Here is a 16,515-nt window from a genome sequence, read left to right as displayed (position 1 = left end):
AGGGGAGGGAGGAGAAGGAGACAGCGGGTTGTTGTTGTGGAGGGGAGGGAGGGGAAGGAGACAGCCGTTTGTTGCCGCGGAGGGTGGGGAGGGGAAGGAGACAGTGAGAAGGGTAGCCTCAGTGCTGATGTGCTGATGGCAATGTGCTTTTATTAAAAAATGTTCAAAAATTAAACAGCTACAAAGAACTACAAAAATGGCCGAGTGCCAATGTTATTTTCACACTGAGCATGCGCGAACGCTCCAACGCGCACGCGCAGCGTTGCCGGCAGAAACAAAACTAATTTAAATAGTACCCGCCCCTTCCCACTTACAAAATCGGCGCAAGTGTAGGCTCCGCCCCCCTGGGCGCCGTGCCAAACAGACAAGGAGCTGCAAAGCCCTTGAGAATAGCGCGTTTTTTTCTGGCGCCGTTTTAGGCGCGAAAAATGGGCGCCCAGCTCGGAGAGGCGCCCAGCTCGGAGGGGCGCCCGTTTTTTATCCTGTGGAAACTTGGGCCCAATGTGTGGGCACTCTTGTGTCCTGCAGAGCGACAGAGCCTGCAGCTCTGGTGGACGACCAGCGACACACTGGGGGATGCTGGATCCAAACAAAATGTCTAAAAAAGGGATTTTAAAAAATCTGTTTTTAATAGACCAGATAATCCTTTTGAGCAGCCACTATTTGATTAGTAGAATTTGTTCCCTTTTAACAATTCAAAACAGATTTTAACACAGACAAATAAGGCCAAGTATGAAAAATAGTGGAGAATGAATTATGAAAACAACTTCCCTCAGAACCAGAGAGTAGTGCTGGATGAATTGGATTGAAATGTGTACCTAAATTTTGTAATGGATCAAAGAGACAAAGCTTTGTAATGTAGCAGGAATAACATTGCCATTTATTTAGATATTGAATTTAATTCTAAAATTGGAACTAAATCTGCAAAGTCTTAAGGCAAATTTCTCAGAAATATACTCCTTAAAGTAATAGACCTCACCCAAGACCAGAGCTAGCACCATCCTGCCTTATATCTTGTCCCTTTCTCACTTAACCCACAAAGGCATTCATACAAACATCAGACGCAATGGCCTAGAAATTTGATCGCACCAATAAACGGGTTGGAGGGGACAGGGTGCACATTGCTTACACTTGTTCATGTGGTCGCAGGTTGCCCACTAAATTCATGCTGGAATCTCATTAAAATGATTCAAGCGTGCAGCCCATGCCATTCACTGGCTTCATGCCTGTTTGGGAAGGTGGGGGCAGCCCGAAATAAGGTGTCTCTGACGCCAGTTAAAGACAGCCCACACCTCTTTCGATGCAAACATTTGTGAATAGAGAATTAGCTGCTAGACCTGCTGATCGGGCTCCCAGATTCTTTGATGTTGCTTTGGAGGCTTTGATGCATGCGGTGGACAAGAGGAGGGAGATCCTGTACCCTCCAGGGGGCAGAAAACCCTCCAGGCAATAGCTCCGCCGTGAGTGGGAAGGGATCACAGATGAGGTCAATGTCAGGAGCTTAGCTCAAGGACAATACCACAAAAATTTCAGCGACATCATCCGAACTGTCAAGGTAAGAGTGGGGCGCTCTTAATCTGCTCACACCTCCACTACCTCCTGGCTCACTATTCACAATACTCAAAATTGTTCCCTTCTGCACTTCCCCTCACTCTCCTACAATCACTGCATCACGCTTCATTCCACCTTCTTCTTCCAACACTCTGCACTTCCTACTTTCGCTATTACAACCCTCACTCCCCTCATCTGACACCTGACAAACTATTCGAGCATGACAGGCACATTTTCTAAACACCTCACAAGACTGCCACTTGCAGGAGAACGTCGTGTACAATTCTGGACAAGATGCTGCCACCGGAGGAGGCCGAGCCCCTCTGCACACCCTCTCGTTCCTCAAAGAAAACGTGCTGGCCATCAAGGGCTGGGGGAGAGTCATAACCATGGCAACAGGTAATGTTGGAGGAGATGTCCAGCAGGGTTCCTTTACACCTTATGCTCTTTTTCCCTTCCCACTTCTATCTCACCCTGCGCATTCTGCATAACAAATTGCAGCTGCTCTCACCAGCCACTTATTTCTTTGCTCTCCATTCACACCACAAGCTAACCCTTGTCCCTTTCTTTCATTTCAGCTACTGAAGTTGAGGAGATACCTCTGCCACTTCAGGAAGAGGAGGCCAGCCTTCCTGAAGATACACTGCCACATGATTTGACCCTCACAAGCATCAGCTCAGAGACTGACACCACATATACTTTAAAGGCTACGCAAGAGGACAGGTCTTCTTTAAATCCAAAAGAGTAGAAAAAACTTTAAATAAGAAGTTAACTCCTTTAACAGGAATTGTTAAGAATGTAGGTCGAGGAATTGGATTTCTGAGAGAGATTATGTTAATGTTATGTTTTCAGCTTGAAAATCTTAATCTTCATACGATTACAAAATAACTACAGACGAGGAAGGCCATGTGGCCCATCTTCACTTATTCAACCAAAGAAAACCAAAGATGAACAGGCAAGCAGGAAATAAATAACATAGTGGGTACTGGCTGGCTGGAAGAATATTGGACCAAAGGCATGGAGTCCCCGCCAGAAGGACCTTTTAGGTGAACCCTACTGCCCTCCTTAAAAAAAAACACTGCTCTAAAATTTTAATAATTTTGCCCAACTCTGGGGAGCCTGGACTGCCATGTGATCCCCACATCCACTGGGTTGGCCAGTACATCTGGCATGACCAGCTGTAACTCCACTGACCATACAGCAGATCCCAATGAAGGGGCAGGGTGCAGGAATTCTGATGTTTGGAGACCTCACACCTCCATTTATCAATGACAATGTTTGGGGCAGGCAGAGGCTTTGCCCCACCCCACCCACTACCACATGAGCCACATGAAAAAAATCCTGAGGAACACGAAAAACCTTCATTTGAAACAACATGGATTAATCAAGGACAGTCAGCATGGATTTTTTAAGGGAAGGTCGTGTCTGAGGAGATAAACAGGAGGGTTGATGAAGGCAGTGCGTATGATGTAGTGTATATGGATTTTAGCAAAGCTTTTGAAGGTCCCACATGGCAGACTAGTCATGAAAGTAATAGCCCATGGGATCCCGGGCAAAGTGACAAGTTGGATCCAAAATTAGCTCAGAGGCAGGAAGCAAAGGGTAATGGTTGATTGGTATTTTTGTGACTGGAAGGCTGTGTCCAGTGGTGTTCCACAGGGCTCAGTGCTGGGTCCCTTGCTTTTTGTGGTATATATCAATGACTTGGACTTAAATGTTGGGGGTATGATGAAGAAGTTTGCAGATGACACTAAAATAGGCTGTGTGATTGATAATGAAGAAGAAAGCTGTGGAATGTAGGAAGTTATCAATATACTGGTCAGGTGGGCAGAACAGTGGCAAATTGAATTCAATCCAGATAAGTGTGAGGTAATGCATTTGGGGAGGTCTAACAAGGCAAGGGAATACACATTAAATGGTGTGACACTGAAAAATGTAGAGGAACAAAGGGATATTGGAGTGCTGGGCCACAGATCCCTGAAGGTAGCAGGCCAGGTAGATAAGGTGGTTAAGAAGGCATATGAAATACTTGCCTTTATTAGTCGTGGCATGGAATACAAGAGCAAGCTTCTCGGCCTTTTGGCTAAGATCAAGTGTAGTACCGTTTCTGACCAGCCACCATGACCTCCGGGTGGTTTCTCCCTGGTCAGGAAGGTATATGCTTGCATTTTTGGAAACAGGAGGTGGGTGGGGAGGTTTGACCCATCCACCTCCACGGAGGTGTGTGGGGGACCTGACCCATCCACCTCCATGGCACGAACCTGGTATTGCAGTACTTCCAGGAACGGTGCAGTGGCTCTAGGCCTTTTGGCTAAGAGCATTGGCGCAGAGTGATCCTTGGCATGTGCAAGGTGACCTCTGGCGTTTGTGATTTGACAAAGAATTGGAACGATTGGCTACGAATTTAAAAAAAAAAAAAAAAAAGCTTCTCGGCCTTTTGGCTAAGATCATGCGTAACTGACCTGACAGGGGAGTAACCACCATAACCCCAAGGTGGTTCTCCCTGGATCAGGAAGGTATATGCTTGCTTTTTTGGAAATAGGAGGTGGGTGGGGTGGCTTGACCCATCCACCTCCATGGCACGAACCTGGTATTGCAGTACTTCCAGGAACGGTGCAGTGGCTCTAGGCCTTTTGGCTAAGTGCATTGGCGCAGAGTGATCCTTGGCGTGTGCAAGGTGACCTCTGGCGTTTGTGATTTGACAAAGAATTGGAACGATTGGCTACGAATTTCAAGAAAAAAAAAAGAAAAAAAAAAAGCTTCTCGGCCTTTTGGCTAAGATCATGCGTAACTGACCTGACAGGGGAGTAACCATGACCAGAAAGTGGTTCTCCCTGGATCAGGAAGGTGGTTCTCCTATGCTTTTTGGAAATAGGAGGTGGGTGGGGTGGCTTGACCCATCCACCTCCATGGAGGTGGGTGGGGGGGCACCCCACCTCCATGGCACGAACCTGGTATTGCAGTACTTCCAGGAACAGTGCAGTGGCTCTAGGCCTTTTGGCTAAGAGCATTGGCGCAGAGTGATCCTTGACTGGCGTTTGTGATCTGACAAAGAATTGGAAAGATTGGCAACGAATAAATTTTAAAAAAATTTTTAAAAAGAGGTTATCCTTGAACTGTATAAAACAGTGGTTAGGCTGCAGCTGGAGTACTGTGTGCTGCAAAGATGTGATTGCACTGGAAAGGGTGCAGAGGAGATTTACAAGAATGTTGCCTGGGCTAGAGAATTTTGGCTATGAGAAAACTTTGGAGATGCTGGTCTGTTTTATTTGGGAGGAGGCTAAGGGAAGACCTGATTGAGGTGTATAAAATTATGAGGGGCCTGGATAGAGTGGATAGGAAGGACCTGTTTCCCTTGGCAGAGGGGTCAACAACCAGGGGGCATAGATTTAAAGTAATTGGGGGGAGGTTTAGAGGAGATATGAGGAAAAATGTCTTCACCCAGAGGGTGGTGGAATCTGGAACTCACTGCCTGAAAGGGTGGTAAAGGCAGAAACTGTCACGTATCCTACATGGTTACTGCTTGTACTATTACAAGGTGTGCCACCAGAGGTACTGCAGTGGGAGACTTGTAGGTTACCTGTACAGGCGTGCCAGGCCTAATATAAAAGGCAGGCCACCATGTGTGATCCTCACTCTGGAGTTACATTAAATGGACTAAGGTCACTACAGTTCAAGCACAACACATTATCTCGTGGAGTCATTATTAGAGCATCTGAAGACATAACAATTGGCGACGAGATTACAGACCTTCACGCGAAAATGGCTAACCTTGGTACATTGCAGCAGTTCGCCGATGGTGATGATTGGGAAGCCTTTATGGAGAGGCTCGACCATTTCTTCACAGCAAACGACCTGGCAGGCAAAAATCCGGCCACACTGGCTGATGAGCGCAGAGCTATCCTGGTAACCAATTGTGGGCCCACTGTCTATGGCCTCGTCAGGGACTTGCTGTCACCAGCGAAGACAACGACCAAGATGTTCGAGGAGCTTGTAACGCTGATCCAAGAACAACTCAAGCCCAAAGAGAGCATCCTCACAGTCAGACACCGGCTTTATACACACTGACGGCCCGAAGGCCAGGAGATTGCGAAATATGCTGCAGACCTCAGGAGGCTGGCGGTACCGTGTGATTTCAGCAACCACCTCACCGAAGCGCTGCGGGATATCTTTGTCATCGGAATTGGCCAAGAGGGCCTTCTTCATAAGCTACTATCTGCGCATACCACAGTCACACTGCAGAAGGTCATCTCCGGGAGCCAAGCATTCATGACCTCGACCTGCGGCTCTAGGCGGATGACTCATCTTCAGGACTCAAACCCGGCAAGTACTGTGCACAGAGTGGCCCCTTTTAGAAGCTGGACTGTAGAACGTGAATCTTCTCAGGGGAGAGAGAACAGGCCCCCGAGTCCCTTAACTCAGAGGCCGACGAGGGTGGCTAATCGAGTAGCACCATGCTGGCGTTGCGGAGGGAATCACAGGGCTCACCAGTGCTGTATTAAAGACTATGTGTGTAAAGGCTGCAGCACAAAGGGCCACCTCCAGCGAATATGTAAAAGAAATATGACTCACTGTGTTGATGAAGAGTATGCAGATGGCCATGAATCCAGCGCGGATTATGAAGCGATAGTCAGAGAGGCAGCTCAGCCCCACGATAAGGTATATAGCATGTTTACCTGCACCACTGAATGTTCTCCATTGAGGAGGGAAGTCGAGATAAATGGTGTTCCAGTCTTCATGGAACTGGACATGGTGGCGAGCCAGTCAGTAATGAATCAAGAAGCCTTTGAGAAGCTATGGGACAATCAGGCTGAACGACCCAAGTTGGTCCCAGTTCAGGCAAAGCTGCAGACCTACACCAATGAACTTATCCCAGTAGTTGGTAGTGCAGATGTAAAGGTACTCCATGAAGGCGCGGTGCACAAGTTACCCGTGTGGATTGCTGCAGGCGATGGACCAATGCTACTCGGAAGAAGGTGGATAGAGAAGATCCATTGGAGCTTGAAAGATTTCACCCCTCTAGCGATCGATGTCCCCCGCGCTCAGAGGCAAAGCAAACCCCCACCTGAGGTTGGATCCGGCACCAGAGAGCAGACCAGCACAGCACCCGAGGCACAGACCGCTCAGCACGACTGCGTGGAGATGATCCAGCTGAGACGACCCGAACGCACCTTCCAGGCTCCAGTGGCAGGACTCCGGAGGAAGAAAAACAGACCCAGAGGCGACTTCCCAGCTTCGGTGGTGGAAGCCGGGGAGAAGAGGATCACTGCAGTCGACATCGTGGATGGAAGAAAGTTGGCGCCCAAACCACGAGGTGAGGCGTTGAAGAAAATGATGGCGGCGGTCGGACCACGAGGTGCAGCGCTGATGGAGCAACACGTGGCACCAAACGGAGAAGAGGATTGGGGTAAAGATAGCAAGGCTTTCTTAAAGGAGGCCCACAACTCACCACACTTAAAGGAACAGTTCCACACTCTCAATCAATGCAACAGCAACTGTGAGTTAGATGTAAAATGTGTAATTGATGATCAGAGTTGTGTACATACAATAAGCAAGGAAAAGTTGCGCGATTGCGATCGAAGCTACAGGGTATTCACAATAAGTAATGAAACGTTGTGCGATGTAGGATTTCAATTGCATACAGTCAATGCAGAGGGCAAACACCCATCGGGAGCACACAGGTCCAGCGAACTACCCATTGCTGTAGCCTGCGTCTCTGGGACCAAGGTGGTGCACATAGAGTGTGGACACAAGCAGCTAATATATTACAAGCTGCAGAGCAAGCGATCTCAGGAGAGCAACAGCAACGGTATTGATAGCCTGCCCCCAATCGGCTCCACCTCTCAGGCACCCGATGGCACCAACCAGCACGAGCCTGAAAGAACAAACTGTGCTAAGGAGCAGCCCCCAGACCCTATCGCCACTAAGGCTACTCCCGGGAACAAAGGGTCACCCGCAACGGTTCTCCCAAATGAGACTACGACCAGCCAGGATCCCAAACCAAATAACGCCCAGGCAAGTGAGTCAGCAGTTCCCTGTGCACTGCTAGATGACTGCTCCTCAGGGAGCAACAGCGACCCGGGGCGCAAGGAGAGGACAGGAAGGTAACAGGCATCTGTGAACCTGCCTGACACTAGAAGCAACAGCAAAATCCCCGAGAGCAGGCAACCTGAGCCAACCGGGTTCCCACTGCCAGCACTGGGCACTGTGCCACCACCAGACTACCTGGACACCATCCAGCAGTTCTGGCTCTAGTTTGTCCTCGCACAACGGTACTGACCCCAGCACCGACTCCAAGTATATTCCAAGTATGTACCTCACCATTCAAATGTACTTCACTCACCATGGTACCACGAAGGCAATACTGTAAACGCAAATTTTTTTTGGACTTGAATGTATATGAATGTAATGAGCCAACGGCACAATCTGCATGTGGGGGGGGGGGCGGGGGCGGCGGAGAGAATAGAGTGGTCATGGACGCAGAAACAGAAACCACCAGCAATTCTACTGCCAACGAACCTACTCACCCAAGATGGAAACGCCCTCCAAGGGTCAACCAGATAGAGCACAGTCAAAGCAAGGGCGATTTGCACTAAAGACTTGGGGGAGAGTGATGTCATGTATCCGACATGGTTACTGCTTGTACTATTACAAGGTGTGCCACCAGAGAGCACGAGAATGGGAGTCTTGTAGGTTACCTGTACAGGTGTGCCAGGCCTAGCATAAAAGGCAGTCCACCATGTGTGATCCTCACTCTGGAGTTACATTAAATGGACTAAGGTCACTACAGTTCAAGCACAACACATTGTCTCGTGGAGTCATTATTAGAGCATCTGAAGACATAACAGAAACCCTCACCACATTTAAAAGATACTTGGATGTGCACTTAAAGTGCCATAACCTACAGGGCTATGGACCAAGAGCTGAAAAGTGGGATTAGGCTGGATAGCTCTTGGCGTCGACTGGCGCAGACACGATGGGCCAAAATGACCTCCTTCCATGCTGTAAATTTCTATGATTCTATGATCCTGGAAACTTTGGCACTAATAAGAACATAAGAAATAGGAACAGGAGTAGGCCATACAGCCCCTCGAGCCTGCTCCGCCATTCAATAAGATCATGGCTGATCTGATCATGGTCTCAGCTCAATTTCCCTGCCCGCTCCCCATAACCCCTTGTCCCCTTATTGTTTAAGAAACTGTCTATTTCGGTCTTAAATTTCCCAGCTTCCACAGCTCTCTGAGGCAGCGAATTCCACAGATTTACAACCGTCTGAGAAGAAGAAATTTCTCCTCATCTCAGTTTTAAATGGGTGGCCCCTTATTCTAAATCATGCCCTCTAGTTTTAGTCTCCCGCATCAGTGGAAACATTCTCTCTGCATCCACCTTGTCAAGCCCCCTCATAAGCTTATACGTTTCAATAAAATCACCTCTCATTCTTCTGAATTCCAATGAATAGAGGCCCAACCCACTCAACCTTCCCTCATAAGTCAACCCCCTCATCTCCGGAATCAACCTAGTGAACCTTGTCTGAACTGCCTCCAAAGCAAGTATATCCTTTCATAAATATGAAAACCAAAACTGCACGCAGTATTCCAGGTGTGGCCTCACCAATACCCTGTGTAGCTGTAGGCTGGGACCTGGGTGTTTCCGTCTCCTGACCTAGTTTCTTCTCATTCTGGTGTAGCCTTGCTGAAGTTAGAGCAAAACTATTCAAGAATAACTGTGAATTTTCAGGGCAAAGCACTTCAGCTTTTTCTGAGAAAGCCTTACTGGAAAAAAAATTAAATTATTTTATTCACAGAGTGATTATTTAGCAAACACATAATTTTTCTTGTGTGACAAGTGAGGTGTTACACTTTGAAATTTTGCCATTTTTAGTATATATTTTATAATGTTTTCTAAATGGCTATAGTCGCTACATTTATTTTATTGAGGAGTGTTTTGAGAGGGAACTCATGGCAATCATCAAAAAATAAAACAATTAATGTAGACAGTAAATTCTGAAAGGGCTGTACCATTAATTTAGTCTGCATGAAGTTCAATAAAAATCCTGAATTAAATCGTGTTTATTTAAGCAGGAATAGTTAGTAACTGTAAGTATTGCTGCAGAGATATTTGGTAAAGAAGAAAAGGTACAGATTAGCTTAATCTTCTCTTCGCTTTTATACTTTTTAGCTCTCACTATAAAATCCTGCACCCTAAACAGATGGTGCTGAATGGCCTTTTGATATCTCAAGTAAAGAGCTGCTTCAACCCCCGCCCTCCCCCATGAGACATGCAAAGACTGATTTATTTTTATAACTGTGCTATAAGAGAAGGAGGTAAATTTATTAGTCTATCTATCTTCAGTGAGTTATTTTCCACGAACCAATCAAAAAACACTTACTCCATATTTTCTGAAAAAAGCTCTTTCGGTGGTGATCTACAGTCCCAGCCCTTGCAAGAACATAACCTGCAAATCACTGTGAGCAACACCATGGGATGTCTTCTAATATATATAAAAGTTTTAAGAGATATTACACATGTTAACTGCCCATCACGCAGAAATCTTTTGCCTTTTGCCTTGTACCATCATCCCTTTTGTCTCTATGGGCTGGATTTTCGGTTCTTCTCATTTCAGGACGGTAATGACGGCGGGACGGTAAAGTTTGTGCCCAGGAACAATTTGCGACTCCGTCAGCAAAATCCATCAGCTGGGCCCTGAGTGTGGGGTGGAGCACTAAGGGAGTCGTTACACACCTCTCTTAGGGCGCCAGGCCGGCTGAGCAAGCAAAAATCCCGAGCTAAACAGCCGGCCTCAGAGTACCATAAGAGAAAAAAACCTGAAAAAAACCACCAAAAACATTCCCAATAAATAACTCACGCCACCACAACATAAATCGCAAAAAAAACCAATTAAACTTACCTGAGGTCGACATTACTTACCTCACTGTAGCCGCTGCAGCTTGGACCGCTAGCTTTCGCAGGCAGACCCAAGGGTGCTCTACGGAGCGCTACGGAATGGGCGGCAGCCAAAAATCAAGCGGGTGTCGCAACCAGGGACATTACACACCGGCTCGCCTCTTCCCGGCAGTAATGCTCTTTGCCCCAGCAAAACCAGCCCCGAAGGGCAGGGTGCTGGAAGCTGGCTGCCCGCCCGGATGTGCTTACCGCCGTCATTACCGCCCTTCCGGGGCGTTAACAGGGGCCCAAAAATCCAGCCCTTAATCTCTTCTGCCTTTCATCCTATCACAGATCTTCCCTTTGTTTTTTTCTCTCCTCCCCCCTTTCCCCGATCCTATACTTGCTTAAAAATCTGCTACACCTCTAACTTTTTCCAGTTCTGACGAAGGGTAATCGACCTGAGACGTTAACTCTGTTTCTCTCTCTGTCTGACCTGCTGAGTATTTCCAGCATTTTCTGTTTTTATTTCAGATTCCAGCATCTGCAATATTTTGTTTTGGTACACAGAAATCTTAATTGATTCCTGGGAAATTTGAGCCAGTCAAAAGACACTTCTATACCAATCTCACTATTTTTCACCACAAATCAAGTCCTTTCAATTATCATGTTGCTTCATTCTTCAGCTTACACTGTTCCTTTTTTATCTTTCTTTTATTCTTTCCACCTTCAACCACCCCTATTCATTTTTTCCCTCTCATGCTATTATTTGTTTCAAGCCAGCCAGTTATCACTATTATTTACTTATTTCTTCCCAGCTCATTCCTAACTTGTTGTTATTTCCTCTTGACTCATTCCAGCTACTTTAGTTATTCATTTCCTGCCCACGTACTCCACACTGCATTATTTATTTACAACAGCCATTGTAATTATTCAGTCACTTTCATCTGACCCTAATCCACCAGTGTACGAAAGACAGCACTCCCAATCCATGCAACTTTATCGCCAACACATAAATACTTACTCCATAACATCCTTTCATTGCAAAACTGCATATCCCTCAATGTACTGTGCGAAAGGGCCAATCAAATATTATATACAAAATTCCACTTGGATATTCCCATTTTTTTCACATGAGGTGACAAGGTTGGATATCCTCATTAGAAGATATTGAAGTGCCTTGTCATATATTATCTCTATCAAAAGGATAGGCTATCATTTTTGTCCATAATTTGTCAGATCTGCTTACTCAGAGGATTTGTAACCAGTGTTTATTTACATTGTGCAACGATTGAGTCCTCACTATTTAGGAAATGATATTCTTTTTTTATAATTGAGGAATGATGAATGTTCTCTCAATTCTTTCTATAAGAGCATCTTAAACAAGTGCAACAATGGCCTACAGCCCATCATATGCATGAGTGATAAACAACAATGAAAGTTCTTGACGAGTCAGACATCAAGTGTGAATTTCAACAGTTCAGCACGCTTGGAAAAGAAGAAGTCATTCAGTAAGCAATTAATTAATGCTCGTTAGCAGTTATCATTTTGGCTCTTTCGAAAGAGGTTTAGCAGGAAATAAATAAGCCATTTGCAGGTGGTGCTTTCAGCCTTGGTGCAATCAAATAGCTGAAATAAGCTTCAGAACCCTTAGTTGTACTTCAAATCTCTTAGGGCAAATACTGACGGGAATAGAGCACAGAAGGGGTCTAAAAGCTTCAGGTGTTAAACGCAGTGTTTGAGATCAGCAAGGGGTAAAATTTCATGGATTCCTCCAAACAGCCTCCCACTTACAACAGTCACTTCTTGTGCTTTATTGCTGTGACAGTGACAAGTATTCTCTAAACTGGACACTCGAGTGCAAACATGATCTGCAACTTAAACCTGGCAGAGCTACTCAGAGCTGGCTGCTGTTTGAACTGAGCCATGGCTGCAAATCAAAAAGGGGCTTGTGAAAGTGGTAAACACAGAGGAATGAACATTCTAGATGGCTAATGCATCATTTTTGTGACACGTTGTGACTGATGAGTGTGGTTGATGTGGGTTTTTGATAAGTGCCTCATCAGTATCCTCATCATGATCACACTACTGTGCCGTGGTATGTGCCCTGACTTGATTGTAATTGCCTGAATCTGCTCCTGCTGCTCAGAAGCACAGACCAATATGTAATAAAACAGCAAGAGTTCAAGGTTAACTCTCTGAGCACTGAGGCATCAGATATCACCAAAAAAAGCCTTTATGATGTCTCACTACAATACGAAAACAACTTGACCAAAAGCAAAGTATGTGTTCGATATGCATTTTTCTACTTGTTATTGTAATTTTGATTGCATGTGTGTGAAAACAAATTTGTTAATTCAATTTTTATTGACACTGCAACATTGGCTTTGACTCTTTGTACTTACAACTCAAAACCCATTGATAAGCAATCCGAACTTGAAGCACTGAAATAAATGTACAAAATCACAGCAAATGAAAGAACTCCAAGAAACTCCATTTGAAACAGAATTCTCATGAATCGTTTTTCTTTAAAACAAATTCAAAGTAATCTAACTGGTGTAGGTCTCCCGTTACAATCCCAAACCCAGCAATTCCAAATCGCAAACCTGCAAAGCTTGAGCATTAGACTGAAGGGCATCCAATAAGACTTTTCATGCTCTTTATTCGTTCTCCATACTGTTGAAGGAATGGATGCTATGCTGCAAGCTGAAAAAGACATTAAGAGCTTAACAAGTTAAATAAAGAAAAAAAAATCATTTTTTTATGTTGTAAAGGGTTTCTTTTCATGCAATCGCAGCAGTTGAAAAAAGAATAACATTTGCTCAATAGGTGGTCTTTTTATGTCCATGAGCTTTAACAATCAGAAAAAACAGGCCACCATGAATGTGTCAGAATCTAATGTTCTAAAGCAGGCAAAGACCATTCACTTTCTTTTGTTAATTGTTAGTTTCTGCAATGTCAGGTATTGTTCAAATCACAAATGTGGGAACATTCTTATTTGACATTTTTCCATAAATAGATGCTGACTGAGAATGACCAGTCAGTGAGACATCTTGTCAGAAGCAGGGAGGAACTTACTGATGAAAAACGAGGCCATGAACCCATGTCGGATGAATGACAGTTAGTAGCCAGAAAACTCAAGAAATTGTGAATGTTAAATGCCAAATAATTTAATATGTATGACTACTGTCTGATTACCTTTAAAGGAATTTAAAGCTATTATCAAAGTTCAAGCACCCTTTCCTGTGCCTATCTGTGCCTATTAATTAGCTTTATGACAGAATACAAATATTTTTAATACTTTTTACAATGTCTGAAAAGATCCACTGCTAAGCTTCTCCTGTAAATCTGTATGTACATCAGTGTCACTAAACGTGTTAATCAACTTATATTTTGGTGTGAGAATTTAACGTAAGTAAAGTATAATAAAAACATAGGTTTTTGTTTGGTTCTCAATTGTTTTTTTAAATATACTGGAAATAAAGAGCAAAGCTTTAATTATTCTCAGGGTAATGTGATTGAGTTTATATGCATTCACCCTTTTTGGTGACTTGATTGTATATGTTAATTTTAAAGATGTAGCAGGGATATGATAAAAGAAAATGACCAAAATTGGGTCTAGAAGGAAGTCAGACTTTGAAGCTACATGTATGGAATTGCAGACAGAAAACAGAGAAAGAGATGTAAGCAGATTAAGAATAAAAAAAGGAAGAGATGACTTTACAAAAGCAAAATACTGCAGGTGCAGGAAATCTGAAATGAAAACAGAAAATGCTGGAGATACTCAGCAAGTAGGGCAGTGTCTGTGGAGAGAGAAACAGAGTTAACGTTTCAGGTCGATGACCTTTTGTCAGAACACGTCAGAGATGACTTCTCTATAGTCTGGTGCTAGTTATTGAAGAACTCTTTGTGGTTTCCCTTTTGAATCCACCAGAATACAAACAAATGAATGGTTAGTTGATTTCATATACATGAGCCTGAAAAATAAACAACTCCTTGCACTTTCTGACAACTGGAAATACTGAACTGTAATGTAACAGTTACAGCTGAATCATTGGTAAACTATGATCATTGCTTCGCATTCCCTTTAACCAACAAGTTTTTCTGACAATATTCATTGCACTTTGAAATTGGTACTGCTTTGGTAGTGCATATGAAAAAACTGTATTGGAAAACAGCCCATTCCATTTTAATCAATATATAAACATTAGCAGGATTTCAGACTGAAATGCTACATTTGGCAATGGCTCAGCATTTAATTGATTCATTTCAGGTATGTTACCTTTGGACTTGACTATTCCAATGCACTCATAAGAACATAAGAACATAAGAAATAGGAGCAGGAGTAAGCCATCTTGCCCTTCGAGTCTGCTCCGCCATTCAATAGGATCATGGCTGAGCTGATCTTGGCCTCAACTCCACTTCACTGCCCTCGCCCATAAGCCTTGACTCCTGGCTGGCCTCCCATTTTCCACCTTCCGTAAACTTGAGGTCATTTAAAACTCTGCAGCCCATGTCCTAACTCGCACCAAATCCTGTTCATCAATCACCCCGGTGCTTACTGACCTACATTGGCTCCCAGTTAAGTAATGTCTCAATTTTAAAATTCTCATCCTTGTTTTCAAATTCCTCTATGGCTTCGTCCCTCCCTATCTCTGTAATCTCCTCCAACCCCACAACCCTCCAAGATATATGTGCTTCTCTAATTCTGGCCTTTTAAGCATCACCAATTTTAATTGCTCCATTATTGGTGGACGTGCCTTCAGTTGCCTAGGCCCCAAGCTCTGGAATTCCCTCCCTAAACCTCTCCGTATATCTACCTCTCTTTCCTTCTCCACGACCTCCTTAAAACCTAGCTCTTTGACCAAACTTTTAGTCACCTCCCTAATATCTTCTTATGTGGCTCAGTGTCAAATTTTGTTTGGTAACGCTCCTGTGACGTGCCTTCGGAAATTTTAATATGTTAAAAAGTGCTATATAAATACAAGTGGTTGTTGCTGTACGCAGTAGTGTTAATATTCTGTACCTCATGGATACATTTGGGGATTTTTACCTATTTGGCCTGGAACAGATTAAAGTTTTAATTTGTTATATTATTGCCATAAAACCAGATTTAGCTTACGAAGGGTAAAAGCCATTTTGAATGTTGATTAGGATGATTACATGGGACTTAAATAGAACAGCCATCAAATTGTATAAATTTTCATATAATATTAGTTTTAGAATCATAGAATCAAAGAATGGTTCAAACAAGGCGGACTTCGAGCCCGTGCCGGCTCTCTATAAGAGCACTTCAGCTAGTCCTACTCCCCTGCTTTTTCCCCATAGCCCTGCAAATATTTTCTTTCAGGTACTTTTCCAATTCCCTTTTGAAAGCCATGATTGAGTCTGCCTCCACCACCCTTTCAGGCAGTGCAGTCCAGATCAAAACCATTTGCTGTATAACAACCCTCGACCCTCTGCCAATGGGAACAGTTTCTTTATATCTACTCTGTCTAGACTCCTCATGATTATGAACACCTCTATCAAATCTCCTCTCAACCTTCTTTGCTCTAAGGAGAACAACCTCAGCTTCTCCAGTCTATCCACGTAACTGAAGTCCCTCATCCCTGGAACCATTCCTGTAAGTCTTTTCTGCATCCTCTCCAAGGCCTTCACAGCCTTCCTAAAGTGTGGTGCCCAGAATTGGACATAATACTCCAGTTAAAGCAGAACCAATGTTTTATAAAGGTTCATCATAACTTCCTTCCTTTTGCACTCTATGCCTTTATTTATAAAGCCTAGGACCCCATATGCTTTTTTAACCGTTTTCTCAACCTGCCCTGCCACCTTCAATGATTTGTGTACATATACCCCCAGGTCTCTATTCCTGCACCCCTTTAGAATTGTACCCTTTCATTTATATTGCCTCTCCTCATTCTTCCTACCAAAATGTATCACTTCACACTTTTCTGCGTTAAATTTCATCTGCCACATAGCCACCCATTTCATCAGCCGGTTTATGTCTTCTTGAAGTCGATCACTATCCTCCTCACTGTTCACTATACTTCCAAGATTTGTGTCATCTGCAAATTTTGAAAT

The 16,515-nt window shown here is 44.2% G+C and overlaps 1 non-coding gene and 2 pseudogenes across 1 annotated transcript; all 3 read left to right on the top strand.

The window, feature by feature from the left end:
- The first annotated feature begins 3,614 nt into the window (after positions 1-3,614).
- LOC139263545 (U2 spliceosomal RNA) lies at positions 3,615-3,849 on the top strand (annotated as a pseudogene).
- Positions 3,850-3,972: 123 nt separating this feature from the next.
- LOC139263550 (U2 spliceosomal RNA) lies at positions 3,973-4,175 on the top strand (annotated as a pseudogene).
- Positions 4,176-4,306: 131 nt separating this feature from the next.
- On the top strand, positions 4,307-4,498 carry LOC139263634 (U2 spliceosomal RNA). Its single transcript, XR_011593180.1, has one exon. It is a non-coding gene; the product is annotated as a U2 spliceosomal RNA (small nuclear RNA).
- The last annotated feature ends 12,017 nt before the right edge of the window (positions 4,499-16,515 follow it).

Source organism: Pristiophorus japonicus, chromosome 4, assembly GCF_044704955.1.
Source record: "Pristiophorus japonicus isolate sPriJap1 chromosome 4, sPriJap1.hap1, whole genome shotgun sequence".
In the NCBI taxonomy this organism is placed as follows: domain Eukaryota; kingdom Metazoa; phylum Chordata; class Chondrichthyes; family Pristiophoridae; genus Pristiophorus; species Pristiophorus japonicus.
Note: the sequence above shows the minus strand (reverse complement) of the source record. Positions and strands in the feature narration are given on the sequence as shown.